We start from the raw sequence: 18,864 nt of genomic DNA on the forward strand, positions 1-18,864 counted from the left end.
TGACATATGTATTCTCAATAACGGATCTCCGACAAGAAGAGTATACCCAGATCAGAACCCTAAGTCTGCTTTAGACCTATCTCTTTGTTCTCCTTTTTTAGCCTCACTTATGTCTTGGCAAACCCTCCCAAGCTCGCACGGCAGCGATCATTTCCCTATTCTTCTCACTTTGGCCCAAAGGTCGATTCCGTTCAAAGTGCCTAACCCGCTACTTAAGTATAAGCTAACAAAAGCACAATGGCCTGCGTACGCAGATTCCGTTGATAGGTTTATTGATTCTCTCTCAGCTGCTGGAGGTGGTGGTGATTGTTTAATTTACTACGAGCAATTTGTTAAAATTCTGAAATCATCAGCTAACCTCCATATTCCTATAAAAAAGACTGAACGTGACTTTTACTCATCTCCACCTTGGTGGGATGACGAGTGTACAAACATGATTAAAAAACGCAAGGAAGCTGAATCCTCTTATACAATGAATATGACTCGTAGCAATTTTCTTGATTACCAGCGTACTAATGGTATAACTAGGAGACTTATGTCTAAAAAGAAAAAAAACGGTTGGGTAGATTACTGTGAATCCTTAGATCCCCGCTCTCCCTCGTCCTCAGTCTGGAATAAAATTAAGCGTTTCCGGAACTCTGTTACATCTACAGATCCTTCATCGAACGATACAAATATCTGGCTTGAAGCCTTTGCAGATAAACTTGCTCCTCCGTATGTCCCTTGTGGAAGTAGCTGTACTCCTTCCTCATCTTTATTATCTGGCAATGAAATGGATGCCCCATTTTCGTTTGATGAACTTCAAGGAGTTCTTTCAAGTCTTAAAGATTCAGCCCCTGGGGCCGATGGCATACCGTATTCCTTTTTGGTAAAACTTAACGAAAAAGCGAAAAATTTTTACCTTGATTTGATCAACAGTTTTTTTTTAACAGGAATAGTCCCGGAATCTTGGAGAACTCAAGTCATAATCCCAATACGAAAACATGGTAAAGACCCCATGGATCCAAACTCTTACCGTCCCATAGCTCTTTCCTCCACGTTAGCCAAAATTATGGAGCACTTGATAAAAATCAGATTGGAATGGATAGTAGAAAGTAGAGGTTTATTGGCCAAGTCCCAATTTGGCTTCCGAAAGGGACTCGGAACAATGGATAGTCTTGGAGCCATTACGACAGATATTCGAACAGCCCTGGCTAAAGGAGAGTATCTCGTGTGTGTATTTCTTGACATAGAAGCAGCATATGATAGTGTTCTCCTTCCGCTTCTGAGACATAAACTGCATCAGCTGAATATTCCGCCGAGGTTAACTCAAATCATATTAAATCTTCTATCAACCCGAAATATTCTGGTGAAAACCCCTTCTTCTTTTCTTCCCCCCAGAACCATCTGGAGAGGTCTCCCTCAGGGGTCTGTCTTAAGTCCATTGCTTTATAGCATTTACTCCTATGATCTCGAACTGTCTGTCGTAAGCTTTTGCAATGTTCTACAATATGCTGACGATATCGCTCTGTACGTTAGCTCCAATTGCATGGAAAATATCACAAGTAACTTAAACTCTGCATTGTACTATTTAGGCCAGTGGTTATTAGATCATGGTATGTCTCTTTCTATCGATAAGTGCAAGGCAGTAGTCTTTACTCGGAAAAGAATCATTCCAGATGCTAATATTATGTATAATGGTCAACGCATTACCCTCGAAAATAAGGCCAAATTCTTAGGTGTTGTACTTGACTCAAGACTCAATGGCGCGTCTCATGTTCTACACGTCAGTAAAAAATGTGAAAGTAGCATTAACATCCTCCGTGCATTGTCAGGGGTGTGGTGGGGTGCTCACCCCTACTCCCAAAAACTTCTTTATAATGCCATAATCCGCAGCCACATGGACTATGGGCTATTTGTTCTTGACCCCATTAACAAATTGGCAACTGAAAAGCTAAACAAAATACAATATAGATGTCTAAGAATAATACTTGGTGCCATGAAGTCATCTCCCACCAATGCACTGCAAGTGGAATGCGTTGATCCTCCAGTTCAGATAAGAAGCCAGTATTTATCTGACCGCTTTATCTGTAAAGTTTTACAACTTTCTTCGCATCCGTTATTTGATAGCCTTCGACGGCTATCTTCTGTTGTCAAAACAAACCATGACCTCCCTTTTCTTTTAAACAGTTTTCGTAAATTCACATCTCTTCCTCATCCAATTCAGTCATCTCCAATGATATCCCTTTTTTCTACACCATTCAAAAGTTTGACTTAAATATAAACCATCCATTGTTAATTTAAATATACATAACGATACAATTGAGGCCAACCAAAGGTTCAATGAAATTATTCATAGTAACTGGCCCGAGTACCTTACCATCTATACGGATGCCTCAAAATTATCTCTGTCTGGTTGCGTTGGCGTAGCATGTTGGATACCAAAATACAAAATTTGTATTCAATTCAAGTGTCCCCCACAATCTTCAGTATTTACTGGAGAGTCTATAGGTATATTGGAAGCAATCCTCTTTGTGGAAGCCCATAACATAAAACGAACATTAGTACTGATTGACTCCTTAAGCTGCTTACAAGCACTAAAGGATAATCCCTTTCGCTCTAAGATGAGAATCTCCATCATCTTAAGGATAAGAGAGGTATTGCAAACATGTCAGCAGAAAGGCCTTACCGTTGTGTTAGGATGGGTTCCAGGTCACTCAGGCATCATTGGTAATGAGACAGCTGACGCCTGGGCTAAACTTGCAACCGAATCGGGTTCTATGACCTATTTTAAAATCCACCCGCAAGACCTTCGTTGCTTAGCAAAATCAGACTTGGAGAAATCTTGGAACTCAGTGTGGGTCGAATCAAAATCGGTTAAAGGAAAACAATATGCTTCAATCCAGCCTAATATCCCCCGAAAACCTTGGTTCTTTATTCATAAAAAATCTGTTCGCTGGGTCACGTCAACTATCAGTCGTCTACGGATTGGACATGCTTGTACCCCAGTACATTTGACAAAAATAAGAGTTCGAGATCATTCTCTGTGTGAGTGTGGCCTGGACGAAGGATCAGTCTCACATATCCTTTTTTCCTGCCCGAAATTGCCCTTTAATTTGTATGATATACTTCCTTCTAAAATTCCTCGTCCCTTAAATGTCGAGTGTGTGTTAATGTCAGTGTATAGTCGGTATGTTAAATATCTATGCAAATTTAATAAAATTAACAAATTAAAACTATGATTTTTATATTTTGGATATAAAATTTGAATTCTATTTTATCTTCAAATGATTGTTAAATTAATGCGTACTTAGTTCATTTCACTAACAACTACTATTGCAGGTCGAAGTTATGAAGTAGACATTTCTTTTTCTTTACTGACCACTCTAGTTCGTGCCTTTTCCAAGCTACTTGACACTGGCAAAGTACATTGTGCTGTTTTAGCACTACGAAAAGCCATAAATCAAAAGAAGAAGAAGAATTTTTTTTTTTTAAACGAGGAAACTTTTTACATTGAAAAAAAAAAACTAAGTTTTAAGTTTTAAAAAAGGAAACGGAATTTCGAAAAGAATTAATAGGATCAGGAAAGGATTAAATAGTATAATAATATGGATTACTTAAACTAGGTACTTATTTACAACTTTATATCATACAATAGGATAAATGAGGAAAAAAGTTTATATATACAAGGTTCATTAATGGACAAGAGGATGTGAATGGAAGTAGGAAATGAGATGTTTAACTAAATAAGACCCTGGTAAAATGAATCCCGGTTATATTTTGGGCATGATAAGAATATGTGGTTCAGGTCACCCACCTCACCACATTCGCACAAATCACTATCCATAATTTCAAATTTCGCCAGTTGCACATGAGAACAAACGTGGCCCAAACGCATACGCGTCAAGATACATGTCACTCTCCTGCTCAACTTTAAACCCGAGAACCATGGCTTTGACGGAATAGAGTTTTGAATCCTAGCGAAAGATTTACCCTTTGACTGGCTAGAAATTGACCAAGCCATTTTCCAAGATTCCTGAAGGGAATGTTTTGGCAATGCACATAAATCATAGGCATAGTTACAATAGTTTGTAATATCTCCGCATGATATAGCCTTATTGGCAAGCTGGTCAGCACGTTCATTTCCAGAAATTCCAGTGTGACCTGGTACCCAGGAAAACACCACTGAATAGCCTTTTTCATTACAAGTAAGCAGGAGGTTTCTAATTTTAAAATAACATGGCTTATCTAGGCAGACTTAAATGGAAATCTAGATAAAGCTTGCAGAGCACTCATAGAGTCGGTAAATATGATAGATTTCTTAAGTTTGGCAAGAAGAATATGTTCAACAGATTTTAACAAACCAAAGCATTCTCCGGTAAATACTGATGATTCCGATGGAAGTTTTATTTTCTGGACAATATTATATTGAACATGAAAAACTCCAACTCCAACCGGGCCATCCGGTGAATGCTTAGAAGCATCACTATACATATAATGAAAATTAGAAAATTTCTTTTCTTTTAATATGTTTACATATTGAGGAGCTTCCAACTGGTTTCTTGGAATACCTGGATTAATTCTAACATCCGGAGATATTATTAATGCACTATAAGAATAAAAAGTAGGATAGCAATATGTACTATAGATCGGTGCTTGTATGGAGCAAAACATTCGATAGCTTTTGATAAGACACGGGGCAGATTTACGGGACCGCAGTACGAACAAATACTGTCGATCCTTATGACTTCGCCCAGCTAACCTGATTTTGCCCAGTAGAGTATATTTTGGTAATATTGAAAAATATGGTAACAATTTTTAGTAGCGTTTATTATTTGATGTGTGGTACAAATTTGTGTATATTTCTGGCATCACTACACAAGTAACTGTCACCGATTTTACTTCAGTTAGCAATGAGAACGCTACAAAGTGGGTGCTGTGATTGCCGGGCCAAAAGCCAAGTGAAAACTTTTGTTGGAAATTGCTTGACTATTGAAGCAGGTAAGTAATTTTGGAAATACAGTTAGTTGATATAAATTAAACGGTAGAGACTAAATAGCCATGAGGATAGCTCCCTTAGTTTCCAAAATACGATGTTGGGCAATGTCAAATTACTTTTTCTGAAGCACTCCTCACGACATTGCCCACCAAAATATTATCTCACTCTTATGTCATTCAACGCACGTGACACCCGTACTACAACAATACCACTGGTATTTGTTTGAACTCATATTTATTTTGTATTTTTAGCACTTCACTTGAAATCTCGATTAGCATGCGTCAAATATGTTTATCAACATTAATTTTTAGGTTGTTTTTATGTATGAAGGAAGTCATTCGTTTTATTACTTGAAACAAACTAAATTAAACATAAGTATAATCATTGAAAATCTTTTTACTTGAGACATGTCACTTTCTTGGGACAAGTGAAAGGCTCATTGTTAAACGATTCAAGTCAGTCGAGTTGCCAAAGCTAATTTTTTCGTAGCGTTAACACGTCTTAGCAATCATTATTTTAATTTTCATTTAATTAAATCTAATAATTTAACGTAAATTGAATACGTAGTGAAAAAATCCTCTCGTAATGGAGGACGAAATATATTTAGATAAAGAACAAAGTGTTGGTGAACACGTGTCACGGAAGAGAAGTCGTTCTTCAAGTTCGAGTAGTACATCATCGGAGGAGTCTAGCCCGGATAAAAGGAGAAAAAGGCGGTCTAATCATGTAAGTGACGCACAGTTTGAATTCCCTTCTCAACAAGTGGCTTTTCTAACGAATTTGATTTCGCAAAAGCACGGTGAGCCTCAACTTCTTACTTCGTGGGTTGCCGAGGTAATAAATGGACCCAACAATAATACAACAAACGAGTTGGGCTTACGCCCACCGCCGAGCACGAGTGATGCGGATAATCAACAGCTCCAATTGTCAGAGCTATCAACTACGTTAAAAGATCCGCCATTTCCTAAGTCTGATGATAAACATTTAGAAAAGATAACCCAATTACAGCGTTTTAAATGTAATGACTGGCATGCAATTCGTTTTTCTGAAGCTCAGAAAAAGTACGACACTACTCCGGGTTTTATAAAACTCAATGTAAACGATGAACTGAGACGTTTCAATGCGTCTAGGTCTAACGACGATCGTTTGTACTTAATAGAGAGAACCTTTGCAGCTTTATCCAATGCAATACTGACTCAAAAAGACGAATTGCGCACAACTTTGCAAGGTTTGGTCGATTGGTCTAATGATAAGAGTACAACACTTACACCATGATCTCTTTTCGAAAAGATTGAACAAATGTTTGATAAAGATTCGAGCTATACAAAAGTGACCGATGATATTTTACAAATATCTTGCGGTCGTCGAGCCGACTGCATTAGCATGCGCAGGGATTTATTAATTAAAAAAAATTTCGGAAGAATATCACTGTGGGGCGTTGCAAAAAATTCCACCCAGTGCTGAACATTTGTTTGACAACGATATGCTTGCAGCCTACCTTAAAAAAATTGGGGGGGCCAAAAAACTAACCACTTGCTTCAAGCCAACACAGCAAACTGCAGCTACAGCTACCGGCCAGAGGCGTTCGTATGATAACCAGTCGAAACCATCGACAAGCAAGCAAGAGAGTGAAAACTTTTTTCGTAAAAATACTTCAGCGTCGAAAGATAAGTTCAAAGGTCACTCGAGGGCATCCGACAACAAGACTTCCAATGGCAAGAACAAACGCCACAATTCGTCAAGAGGTAAGAAATCAAATTACAACTCATCAAATAGAAACAATCGATCATGACTCGCAATCATTTCGGGGCGGCTGTCTAAAGCAATATATACATGCATGGGAGAACTTAAGTGCGCCCAACCACATATGCAAACTTCTCAAGGGAATACGTATTCCTTTCGTGATGAAGCCGCCCCTTATATATCCAAATCAATCTGTCATAATAAATTACGAGACAAAGCAGAGTTATCATATGACACAGCTAATAAAAAATATGATAGACACGCATGTACTAGAAAAAGCCGAGATCAATCCCAGCTACCTATCAACATTTTTTCTAGTTCCGAAAACGGACGGATCGTTTCGCCCAATCTTCAATTTGAAGAGACTAAACCGTTTTGTCAAACTAAAAGGTTTTCAGCTTTTCAGTCATTTCCGAATTACAAGTTTTTTACAGAGCAACGATTGGATGGTGAAGGTAGATCTGAGCCAGGCATATTTTCACCTTCCCATAGCCGAAGAACACAGGCGATTTCTGAGACTCAGCTACAAAGGCCAACTTCTACAAATGACGTGCCTTCCCTTCGGCCTTTCATCAGCGCCACGAACGTTCACATCTTTGACGAACTGGGTAGCAGAGTTCCTGAGAAGGCGAAATATGAGGTGCGTGGTATACCTAGACGATTTTTTAGTAGTGAATCAGTCCCGTCAAGTTTTACGCGAACACATTACATTTATGGTGAACCTAATGAGATACCTCGGCTGGACTATCAATATGGACAAGTCTTTACTGGTTCCGACACAACGCCTGGAGTTTCTGGGTGTTACATGGGACACCAAACTCAACACGAAGTCCCTGTCGGAACCGAAGTGCGAAACGCTACGCAAAGTACTTCTCAGTCAGATGTCCAGAGGCAGTTGGTCCCTCCGACAGGCCCAGTCCCTTCTGGGGAGACTCAACTTCGCCTCTTTTGTAATACGCAGAGGGAGGTTACATTGTCGAACCCTGCAATTTCACAATCGATACCTTCCCACGGAACACCCCTACAAACAAGTGAAATTGCCACAACCGGTACTCCCCGAAATGCGATGGTGGTTAAAGGCAGCACAGGGCTCACTTCCTATACATACAAACTCGATCTCTCATCTGCTGACGACGGATGCATCGGATTTCGGCTGGGGAGCTCAGCTGGGCGACACGAAAATGTCAGGACAGTGGACAAAACGGCAACAGTCATGGCATGTCAATCTCAAAGAGCTGTTTGCTGTATACGCGGCAATACAACAAGAGAACAGCCTGCTTCACAATGCTCACATTTTACTGCAAACAGACAACCGAACAGTCGTAGCTTACATAAACAAGGAAGGCGGAACGAAATCGAAGAAGCTTCTGAACCTCACACGGCAACTATTGAAGGTGATGGACCACTTAAATCTACAACTGACGGCTCAGTACTTTCCGGGCCGATTCAATTGCGAAGTGGATGCCTTATCACGCGGCAAGGTCTGCCCCGAGTGGCACCTACTCTCTACAGCAACGGACAACATATTCAAGATGTGGGGCACACCGCAAGTAGACTTATTTGCGTCGGAAACAGCTCACGTAGTAATGAGGTATGTATCGCTGGACACGCAAGACCAGCAGGCTCTGTTTCACAACGCATTCCTTCACCAGTGGGACTACGAACTTGCGTGGCTATTTCCTCCACCGAACCTAATACCCCAAGTATTGTCTCATCTGAACACAGCGAACGGTCAGTACATCTTGATCGCTCCGCAGTGGAAGATGGTATTTTGGTCCAAAATCGGTCCAGCTGCGTAAGGGGAATTGGGTAACAAACATATTGCCGTTGTTTTGAGTATTTTTCTCACCGTTTTAACCTTGCCTGGACTTCCACGAATATTTCAAGACCTATATTAGCCAAATCAGTCCAGCCGTTCTCGAGTTTTAGTGAGACTAACGAACAGCATTTCATTTTTATATATTTAGATTATTAGACAGCAAATCAAAAATAAAAATTAAATCTATAAAATTTTATATTAATTAAATCTATAATATATGTTTGGATAGATATACACGTGAAGTCGTTAAACATGAAGCTTACGAACGAAAGCCAAAGTAATGTTGTTTCATCACCTCTCTAACGTGCGTCAAAAGTCACGCTTACGTCAAAAGCAGAAAGAACTTATTGTTAAATTATGACAAATTTGAAAAAAAGTGTTTGCGTGGAACCTTTACGCGTTTTCATTGATAAAAGAGTAAAATGTTACTTGGATTTTCATTTCAATTAATATTCGACTGCGCCAGTGTTTTAAATTTTATATTCTATTTAAAATTCATTATAGTAATGAATTTCACATTTTATAAATATTTTCATTTGATAAATAGACAATACAATTACAATTTGGCTGTCTGGCAGATATCGCTTTTTGGCAATAAGGCCGCCAATTGTACAACTTAATTTCATTGTGTAGTTTTATGTCGCGGTTGTATGTGTTTCTTGGTGTGAAATAAAGTACCTATACTTTCTTTCCTACTTTCAATTTATTTAAAGAATACGAATTCAGAAGAAGAAGTTACCATCCCGAGTATCAGAGAAATTAGCGGTAATGGTAGCGCGATACAATAAAATCATCGTTGAAATAATAAAAAATATTCTTCTTGTGCTTCAAATGCCTCTCCATTACTACAGGTCAGCAGTCAGATTATTTTAAATTCTCCTTGTCCGTTACGACTTGGAATAGTTCTCCGACGGTATTGATTCGGGTTCACTCCCGTATATTTCGTAGGACTTCTTTCGCCTTTCAACCCTTCTTTTTCCTGCAATCTTTCTTATCATTATGGACCGTCTAAAGTGTGCGAAATTCGCGTGCGCGCCGCTCTCGCGCGTGCGGGTGTCGTGCAGTCCAGTGAGGAGCACACGCTTATGTGAAAATTTAGTTAAAAAATTTAGAAACTCGGAAAATTTTCGGAAAAAGTCCAAAAATTTTCCAATGAAATTAATTATTTTTCTTTTTGCAGGGTGGCGCAGAAGGCCAGAAATAACACCCCGACAGTGGACTCGTAAAAAGTCTCGACCAGGAGCGGCGGTAAGTGTGTTTAGCAGTCAAATTGTTGAATGAAATCACTCAAAGTATGGCAGTTTTGTAGGGCCTATGAAGCCTCGGTTCAAGATTTATGTCTTTTTAGACCGTCTAAAGTGTGCGAAATTCGCGTGCGCGCCGCTCTCGCGCGTGCGGGTGTCGTGCAGTCCAGTGAGGAGCACACGCTTATGTGAAAATTTAGTTAAAAAAATTTAGAAACTCGGAAAATTTTCGGAAAAAGTTCAAAAATTTTCCAATGAAATTAATTATTTTTCTTTTTGCAGGGTGGCGCAGAAGGCCAGACCCGCTTAAAAATAAAAAAAATAAAATAAAATATCTTTATTTTCAAAAGATTACAAAAATCAATTGCTAGTGGTCTCCACACTAGGTAGCTTGTATCGTGGAGACCATGAAAGACTTCTCTTTTAGATTAACATAGGACTAGGATACTTCCTTTTATGATCTAAATATTTATATATTAAAGATACCAAGATACAATTAGATATATACATTGATTTAGGGTATAATAAATATATAAATATATAAATATATATATATATATTAACCAGTTTGTGATGGTATGATTTGCCTGTTTAATGGTTAAGTGTTTAAGATTACAAGACTTGGCAACATAGTTGTAGATTTTCGAATCAACATAGGGTGTAAAACGTCTAGCAAAAGCTGTTTTCGCCACTGGAAGATTGACTTTCACTACTCTTCCCTTAAAAATCTTGTCAACGTTTGGAGATTGGAGTTACTGTTTGTGCCTCAGTATAGCTGCTTTCAGTATAAAGAGCTGTCGAACTGTAAGCACTCCACTTTCTTTGTAAAGTAGTGTAGTTGGGTACCTGAAGGGTTTTTTAGTAGGACAGAACGTTGCGCTCTCTCTAATTCTATTAAAATAGTCTTAGCTGCACTTCCCCAGGACAGAATGCAATAATTGAGCAACGACTGACACAAAGATATATATATTAATTTTAACGTTGATATATTTGCTACGCTACGTAATTTTTTAATTATACCAATGACTTTCCGGACTCTGACAGATAGGAAAGCGATGTGGAACCTAAAGGAGGGGTTGTTATCCACCTGGACTCCAAGATATTTAATGACGTTGACCAAGCCGATTTCATCACAGTTACATTGATGCCTTGAAGAAGCATTTGTACTTGCCTTGCCGCAACTATGAATCTTAAGGCTGTAGCCATTTTTTTTTGCTAGGAGCGGAAGTAGCAGTTTTGTAAAAGCAAAGGTATTTAGTTTTGGCAATGTTCAGGGTTAACAAATTGCTATTAAGCCAATCCGATAACACTGCAATCCCTTGCTGGGCATTATGGTATGTTTCATCCCAAGTTAAACTATTGAATATTAAGGCAGTGTCATCGGCGTAACATACAATGTCAGCATTTTTAAATGGTAAGTCATGTATGTCGTTGATGTAAAGTATAAAAAGTGTAGGTCCAATTATGCTGCCTTGTGGAACGCCGAAATTAATATTCTGCAAGGCACTTTTCATATTTGACACTTTAGTGCACTGTTTTCTGTTGGACAAGTAACTTCTGAACCACTGAAGTGGTGTGCCTCTGATATCAGTGCATTCCAGTTTCCTAAGTAGTACAGTGCTGGAAACTGTGTCAAACGCCTTAGCAAGGTCCAGGAATAGACCCATGCAACTTTTTTTTGCTGGTCCAGGTGGGTTGATACTCGCCTCGTGCAGGTGCTTACCGGACACGGCTGCTTCGGTAAGTACTTGCACGGGATCGCGAGGAGGGAGGCCTCGCCGATCTGCCATGAGTGTGGCGCGCCTGAAGACACGGCGTTCCACACTTTGGCATTATGCGCGTCATGGGCGCCCCAAAGACACGCGATGGTGTCACTCCTGGACGGTGACCTCTCGCTGCCGAGTGTTATCAATCTGATGCTCGGCAGTGAGGAGGGATGGTCTACTGTCGCCTCCTTCTGCGAAGCCGTAATGGGCTTGAAGGAGGCCTCGGAGAGGGAGAGAGAGCAGGCGGCTGATGCTCTTCCCCTCCGAAGAAGGAGAAATGGTGGCAGGAGGCGCAGATATGCGCACCTTATGCCACCTCCGTAGACACCATTGCGTGCCTCAGGCGAGTGCGCCGGGGCGTCAAAGTTGTATGCGACCGCGATCCTTTGATGCTCCAACTTGAGCGCGGGCGGCTTCGCTGGGTTTTAGTGGGTATTCTGGCTGATACTTCATCGGCCAGCGAGTCCCACATACCCTGCTGGAGGCTGCACAGTTCTGGCTGCGCAGCCTCCAGAAGGGATGCCTAAACGCATTTCCCAGCGACAAAAAAAAAAAAAAAAAGGTGCGTTGATACTATAGATGTCAAAAGAAGGACTGCGTCTTCCGCTGATTTATTTTGCCTGAAACCCAATTGCCTCTCCGATAGTATGTTGTGGGTCTCCAGGTATGACACAAGTCTCCTATTAACAATTTTTTCCAGCAATTTAGAGAAGGTACCAAGTAATGAAATGGGACGGTAGTTTTCTGGTTTGTCTTTAGGACCTGATTTATATATTGGGCTTATCAAAGCTATTTTCCAATCGTCGGGAAAAACTCCAGTACTTAGGCTTAAATTAAAGATAGCATGTATCTAAGAACTTTTCAAGTTTTGTATTGCTATTGTTTGATGTAAAAAAAGGTTATAAACATGTCAACTGTCAAAATGACGCATGTCATCGTGCTTCAAACAGGGCATAGATATTTATTCCCTTGTTCTTTACAAAGATAATGCAAACTTCAAAGACGCAATGAGAAGACCGTACATCGCCGAAAGTAAAACTCCCCTTGTATGAAAGAAATGTTTATTGTATGGCAATAACAATTTATAACAAATTACCGAAAACTTTAATAAACATACCTCTGTCTAAATTTAAAATTAAAATTACTGAATGACTTATGCTTCGTCAGTTTCAGTAGACGAATATCTAGAATTAAAAAGGTTTAAATAATTGTGTTTCTAGGTTTATATTTTGGTTAACTTTATATTATTTAATTTTATGTTGACATTGTTCTTTAATTTTGTAACCTTAATTTTCTGACATTTGTATAAAATGGAAAAATAATTTGTATAATTAAGGTGTTATTATAATTTGCATACCACAGAATGGCGGATACACGTGATTTGATAGTCATTCAGGACGTATTGGACGGTTGTTTGGGGGCTTATTAATATTATTATGATTGTTAGATATAATTTTGAAAGGATTTTCTATATAGACAAAGAAGATAAAGCCTTAAGATGAGGCTATCAACATGCTTTGCGTCGTCTTAACGTATTCCATCAGTATTACTAATAATTTATTAGGACCAGTTGAAACACCTGTTGTAAATGGTGACCATATAGGTAGGGACGGAAGGTTTTGCAACCGAATATAATAGAAGAATAAAATAAATATAAAGGTAATAATATAATAATAAAGCTAGAAGTTATTTTTCTGTGGTGCTGTAATTGCACTCACTTTTATTTAGCGTTTTAGATGCAAAAGCTACTGGCCTATCTTTGCCAATTGGACCTTGCGAGAGAACTGAACCGATTGCATGATTTGAAGCATCGCAGGTGAGGATAAAGGGTTTTGTAAAATCTGGATAATTTAAAACAGGAGCAGTGGTAAGTTTGGCTTTTAATTCATTCAAACGCTACTTGCTGTTGATTTTGCCAATCGAAAATAATATTCATTTTGAGGAGATGAGTAAGTAAGTGGCTTGGCAATTTTTGAAAAATCGGGAATAAACCTGCGGTAGTATGAGACCAACCCAAGGAAGGACTTTATAACCTTTGAGTTTGAGGCTCAGGGAAATTTAAAAAGAAGAAGAACAAACACTTTATTGCACGTATAACATACAGGAAAAGAAACAGTAAGGAGTATACAGTACACAATGTAGCTGTTTTTGGTATGTCATCCTCTTCTACGAGGATTTGATGGAAGCCAGAAGCAAGGTCGAGAGTACTAAAATACTTGCTTGAACACAGTTATCTAGAGTTTCATTTATTTGAGGTATAGGGTAAGTATCTCCGATGGTAATGTTATTGAGCTGACGGTAATCTATGACAATCCGCCATTATCCCTTGACGAGTCAAGCTTTTTAAGTGTAATCCATATTGGGTCTAAGAAAACTGAAGGTTCAATTATTCCCTGATTTAGCATTTGATCGACTTGCTTCTTGACCTGTACTTTGTGGACTTCAGGGAAACGATAGTTTTTAGCGTGAATTGGAATTTGTGAAGTTGTTTTAATGGGATGTTTCAAGGCATTGGTATATGTAAGTTTTTCATCGGGAAGGTGGAAGATGGTGATGATGGTTTTTTTAGTGGGTAGGCATAAAACAAAGAAGTCGCAAATTTTACTGCTCTGATTTAATATTCGTTTAAATTACATATAGTGTGTATTTATTAAAAATTATGTACCTGTGAATAGCCTAATCCAGCCAGCATGCTCGCACTTATTTGCACAGAACCTAAGTTACTTAAACTGTGACCGTGTGCTAGTCTAACCTTACTTTGTCATTGACACATTCACTTTTTAAAAAAACCTCAATTATGGAGTCACTTAAAAGAAGCCTATTTGATATCAACGAACACTTTAATGCCAGGATGGCAGAATTCCAGAGGGAGTTAAAGGGAGCTATCCCGGCCACAGGTCCTTCATCAAATATAAACTCGCAGTGTGTGGCCTTCCAATCCTTTGTTATGACAGCCTTAGAAAATCTGCAGCTGCAGGTTGAACTCTTAGCTACAACTAACAAGATGAGTTGGAAGTGCGGTCCAGAAGGAAGATTCTCCTTGTTCATGGTATTGCAGAAGGTGATAGTGAAGACCCGTGCATTTCAGCATGTCGCATTCTTTCCCAGCACCTTACATTGACACAGCTGTCTCCTGCATCTGTTAGCCGCTGTCATCGCTTAGGAGGTGCTGGTGGTAACAAACCTCGTGCTATACTCATAAAGTTCAGAGATTGGTCACTTCGAGATACAGTTTGGTCTGCAAAGACTAGGTTGAAAGGCACTGGGGTAACATTATCCGAGTTTCTTATTAAAAGCCGCCACAAGATCTTTCTGGCGGCTCGACAACGGTTTGGCGTGGCGAAGTGTTGGACCAGGGACGGCATCATCATGGTACTGGACTCCGGCGGTAAGCGTCATCGCATCACAACTCTGGCTGAGCTCAACGCCATCTCGAATTCTGGTGAGGATGTACCGAGTGCTGCTATACCGGCTGCTGCTCCTACTGATACAGCCGCAGCCCCTAAGGACTCCAAACTAGCCAACCGAGAGTTAAAAGAGTTGTGAGGAAATAGATGCACTAGGTTCCTCAGCTCAAAGTCCTTTTCATTCAGTGCGCTGTATGGTTAGTTCTTGTGTCGATGCTTAAACATTTAATTATAACTGTTTGTTTGAACTCGTTTTAGTATATTTTATTTAGAACTTTGTATGTGTTATGGGAGATTTTAACACGTGCCTGCTCATGGATGACTTTCGCAGCAAGAAATTAATAACTGCAGCGGAATCTTGTAGTTTGTCTATCCTGCCCCTTGCAGCTACACATAACTCTCCTGGTTGTACTCCCTCTCTTCTTGACCTGATAATGGTTTCCTCTCCGGATTTCGTCTTCAAGCACGGTCAGTGCCCGGCTGATGCCTTTTCATTCCATGATTTGATTTTTCTCTGCTATACAATTCGTCCTCCTAAATCAAAATCTAGAATAATTCTGCAACGTAACTTAGGAGGGATTGACAAGAGTCGCCTTTGTGAGGATGCTAGTCGTCTTGATTGGACTGCTTTCACAGATGTCGACTCTATTGATCGAAAGGTAGAGGTTTTTAACACACTGATTACGCAGCTGTATGACACGCATGCTTCAGTAAGACCTATAAAGGTAAAACACCTGCCAGCACCATGGTTGTCTGATGAGTTAAAAGTGTCAATAAATAGAAAGAACGCCGCTAAATATAAATATAAAGTTAATACCTCTGAAAACAACCGTGTCAAATATCATAAATTACGAAATCGATGTAATACACTGTGTAGAGATGCTCAACGACGCCACATTCACAAGTCAGTCAAAAATTGTGATACCGCTAAAACATGGAAATTTCTTGAGTCCCTCGGAGTAAGTAAATCATCCAATAAAACTTCTATTAATTTTGATTCCACCACATTCGTAAACTTAAAACTAAAGCTACGAGGGTTCCAAACGCGTCCTGGTCTAAGAAGAAGCCCACAACAAACTTAGCCAGGTGTTTTTTTTTTGTTATCACCATCTCACAATGTCATTTTAAATTATTAGAAGAGCAATCTGGTTAGAGCAATAATTTACACCCAAGCTTTTTTATCGATTACGTAGTCCTTTATACTATAATAGGACTTTTCTATAAGCTTACGTTTAATACAAACTTTGAACTTTTTAAGAGACGATCTCCAAGATGTCAATTAGTAGTTTATTGTAGAATTGTATGCAATTTCCTTTAAACGAATTATGAATTTTATGTAACCTAGTATATTGCACTGTAAGTTTATTCTTACTTCTCATGTTTAAATTATTGCTGTCACATTTTTTCTTAAATTTAGAAATGTTTTATGAACGTACATTAAATTTTCAAATATGTACTGACTATACACTGTCATTATTTTAAAATCTTTAAATTTATCTCTTAATGACTCTCTCGGACCCATTTTGTAGATCGAACGAACAGCCCTCTTCTGAAGCACGAAAATAGTGCTAATATCAGCAGCATTACCCCAAAGTAAAATTCCATATGACATAATGCTGTGAAAGTAACTAAAATATACCAGTCTAGCAGTTTCTACGTCGTTCATATGGCGTATCTTCTTTACCGCATAGGCAGCAGAACTAAGCCTGTTCGATAAATTATTTACATGAACACGTTGTCCGCAATCGTTGATAGGTGTTCCAGCTCTTTCGTTTCAGAGACTGCCAATACCGCGCGTACTGCACTGGGCAAATGACCTTGCCATAGGATGTCCTTGGTTTTTGGTCTCCCAGCTCCATTTCGCTAATTAGCTTTTGCAGCTGTCTGGTTTTTAAACTCCTCGTAAATAGTTAATAACCGCGCCTTTAAGATTTCAAATTTCTTTACAGCTGGTGGTTCTATTAGTAAATCAGTGACTTGTTGTATGGCATCCTTGCTCAATTTAGATACAACTATGTCATACCTGGCATCATCTGATAATTTTTGTGGCGCCAACATTGCCTCCGTCCTGATGAACCAAATCCTGGGCTGGTCTGTCCAGAAGTGAGGGTGATAGCTGCCAATTCCATTGAGGCTACCGAAGCTGCAGTGGGTACGTGTGCCGGAGGTGTAGCCATCTTGATGTTCACTTAGTCGGGATCACCATTTGTTGTGGTACCCTGTACCACCTTTAGCAGATGGGATTTGTTACTTCCTTAGGTACACTGGGATGTATGTCACTGGGAGTACTTCAAATTATTTCCCAAGCGGAGACGCGCCGAGTACTACTGTATCGCGCGCAGGCGAACTATATATATAAGTACAATCCATATGTATCCACAATATAAGTTTCCTAAAAAACTATCAAGATAGGTTAGGTAGGAAAAAAACTGTTCTTTTCCTGTCATTTGGCTACTGAATCCTTTAGGAAAAACCTTAAAAAGTTATCTTGGGCTATTTTAGCAAACATGCCAGAAGCAACTGTGGGGCTGAGCACTTGAACTGCTAGTTTTACCCTCTTTTTCTGTTTAGTATTTGGATTTAAATGTTCTTGTGTGAGAGAGGGTGCAAATACAAAATTTGGATTAGAATTGTCCAGTTCATAAAATTGGCTACACCTGAAACAATAAGTATAAAAATATATATATCATGATCAATAAAAACAATATTGTCACATCAGATAACTATCATTTCTTGTGTAACATTTACAAGGAACATTTATACTCTAGGGAGAAGAATGATAACTACGTACAATTAAATTATACTGAAATCAGCGCCATCTCTGGAATACCCCTATAGAACTCGCAAATGCGGGAAATTCAAAATGAGCAGATAATACAAAATCACGCGGGAAATTCAAAATTTAATTATTTTAAAGAATTTAATACAGCTGTCCACAAAAACAGAAAAAAAATGTAAATAAAAACTGCACACTATGATGTGCAATGTCACAGGTTACAATTTTCCAGCTCTGCTTTGGTAGACAAGCAGTCTTATTAATTATTAAATTAGATAACTTGTTCAAGGAGAGAATAATTCATTTAAAAGAAATTTAAAATAAGTGTATTTTCGTCAAAATTGCTTTATTATATTATAAAATATAAATTTTACAACTTCTAATATTATGTGTAGGTGAAGTTAGCAGAGCATTTGCCAGCAGATCAAAAATAAAACGGAGTTCTCTTCGCATGCAGCGGAGTTCAAGAGTTCCTGATGATTTTTACGAATAGTTCTGGCGTTTTTACCCACAAAAAAAGTGTCAAAAAATGATCTGCTAACTTCCGATAGCAGATCATTTTCGAGCAAATCAAAATTTGATGCTTGTTCTGGATGCATGCAGCTTAGATCTATAGTTCCTGATACTTTTTAATAATAGTTCTGTCGTAAATATTGAAAAAAAAATACTTAAAGAAAATAACCCTAAACATCTTATAGTACACAAAGACCTTTCAATAAAACATTTTTTAGACCCTTACTCTCTCGAAACTCTTTTCTTTCTCACACATCAGTATATAAACTATAATAAAAAAATATTAAAGTTCTTATGAATCAAGTTTCAGAGTCACCACAACAAACATGAAAATTTATTTTCTTAAATAATTACATAAAATAATACAAAACATTTGTTTTTGAAAACCCTACCTATTAAAGGGGTAAGAACTATTTTGAAACATAACATAAAACCAAGCCTCGAACACTGTTATTCGAGACTGCATATCAGACGTCAATATTTTAAATCCAAAAGAATTATATGAGGAATAATTTTTTTGAATACCCTTTAAACCTCACAGCTTAGAACTCTTAAATTTCTGATAGAACGCTACTTACACTATAACACGATTAAAATTCAAGCCTAGAACAAACGTAC

General features: G+C 38.6%; 1 pseudogene; it reads left to right on the forward strand.

The window, feature by feature from the left end:
* The first annotated feature begins 5,563 nt into the window (after positions 1–5,563).
* LOC120635953 lies at positions 5,564–6,571 on the forward strand (annotated as a pseudogene).
* Positions 6,572–18,864: the final 12,293 nt, after the last annotated feature.

The sequence above is a fragment of the Pararge aegeria genome, chromosome W (genome assembly GCF_905163445.1).
Source record: "Pararge aegeria chromosome W, ilParAegt1.1, whole genome shotgun sequence".
Classification (NCBI taxonomy): domain Eukaryota; kingdom Metazoa; phylum Arthropoda; class Insecta; order Lepidoptera; family Nymphalidae; genus Pararge; species Pararge aegeria.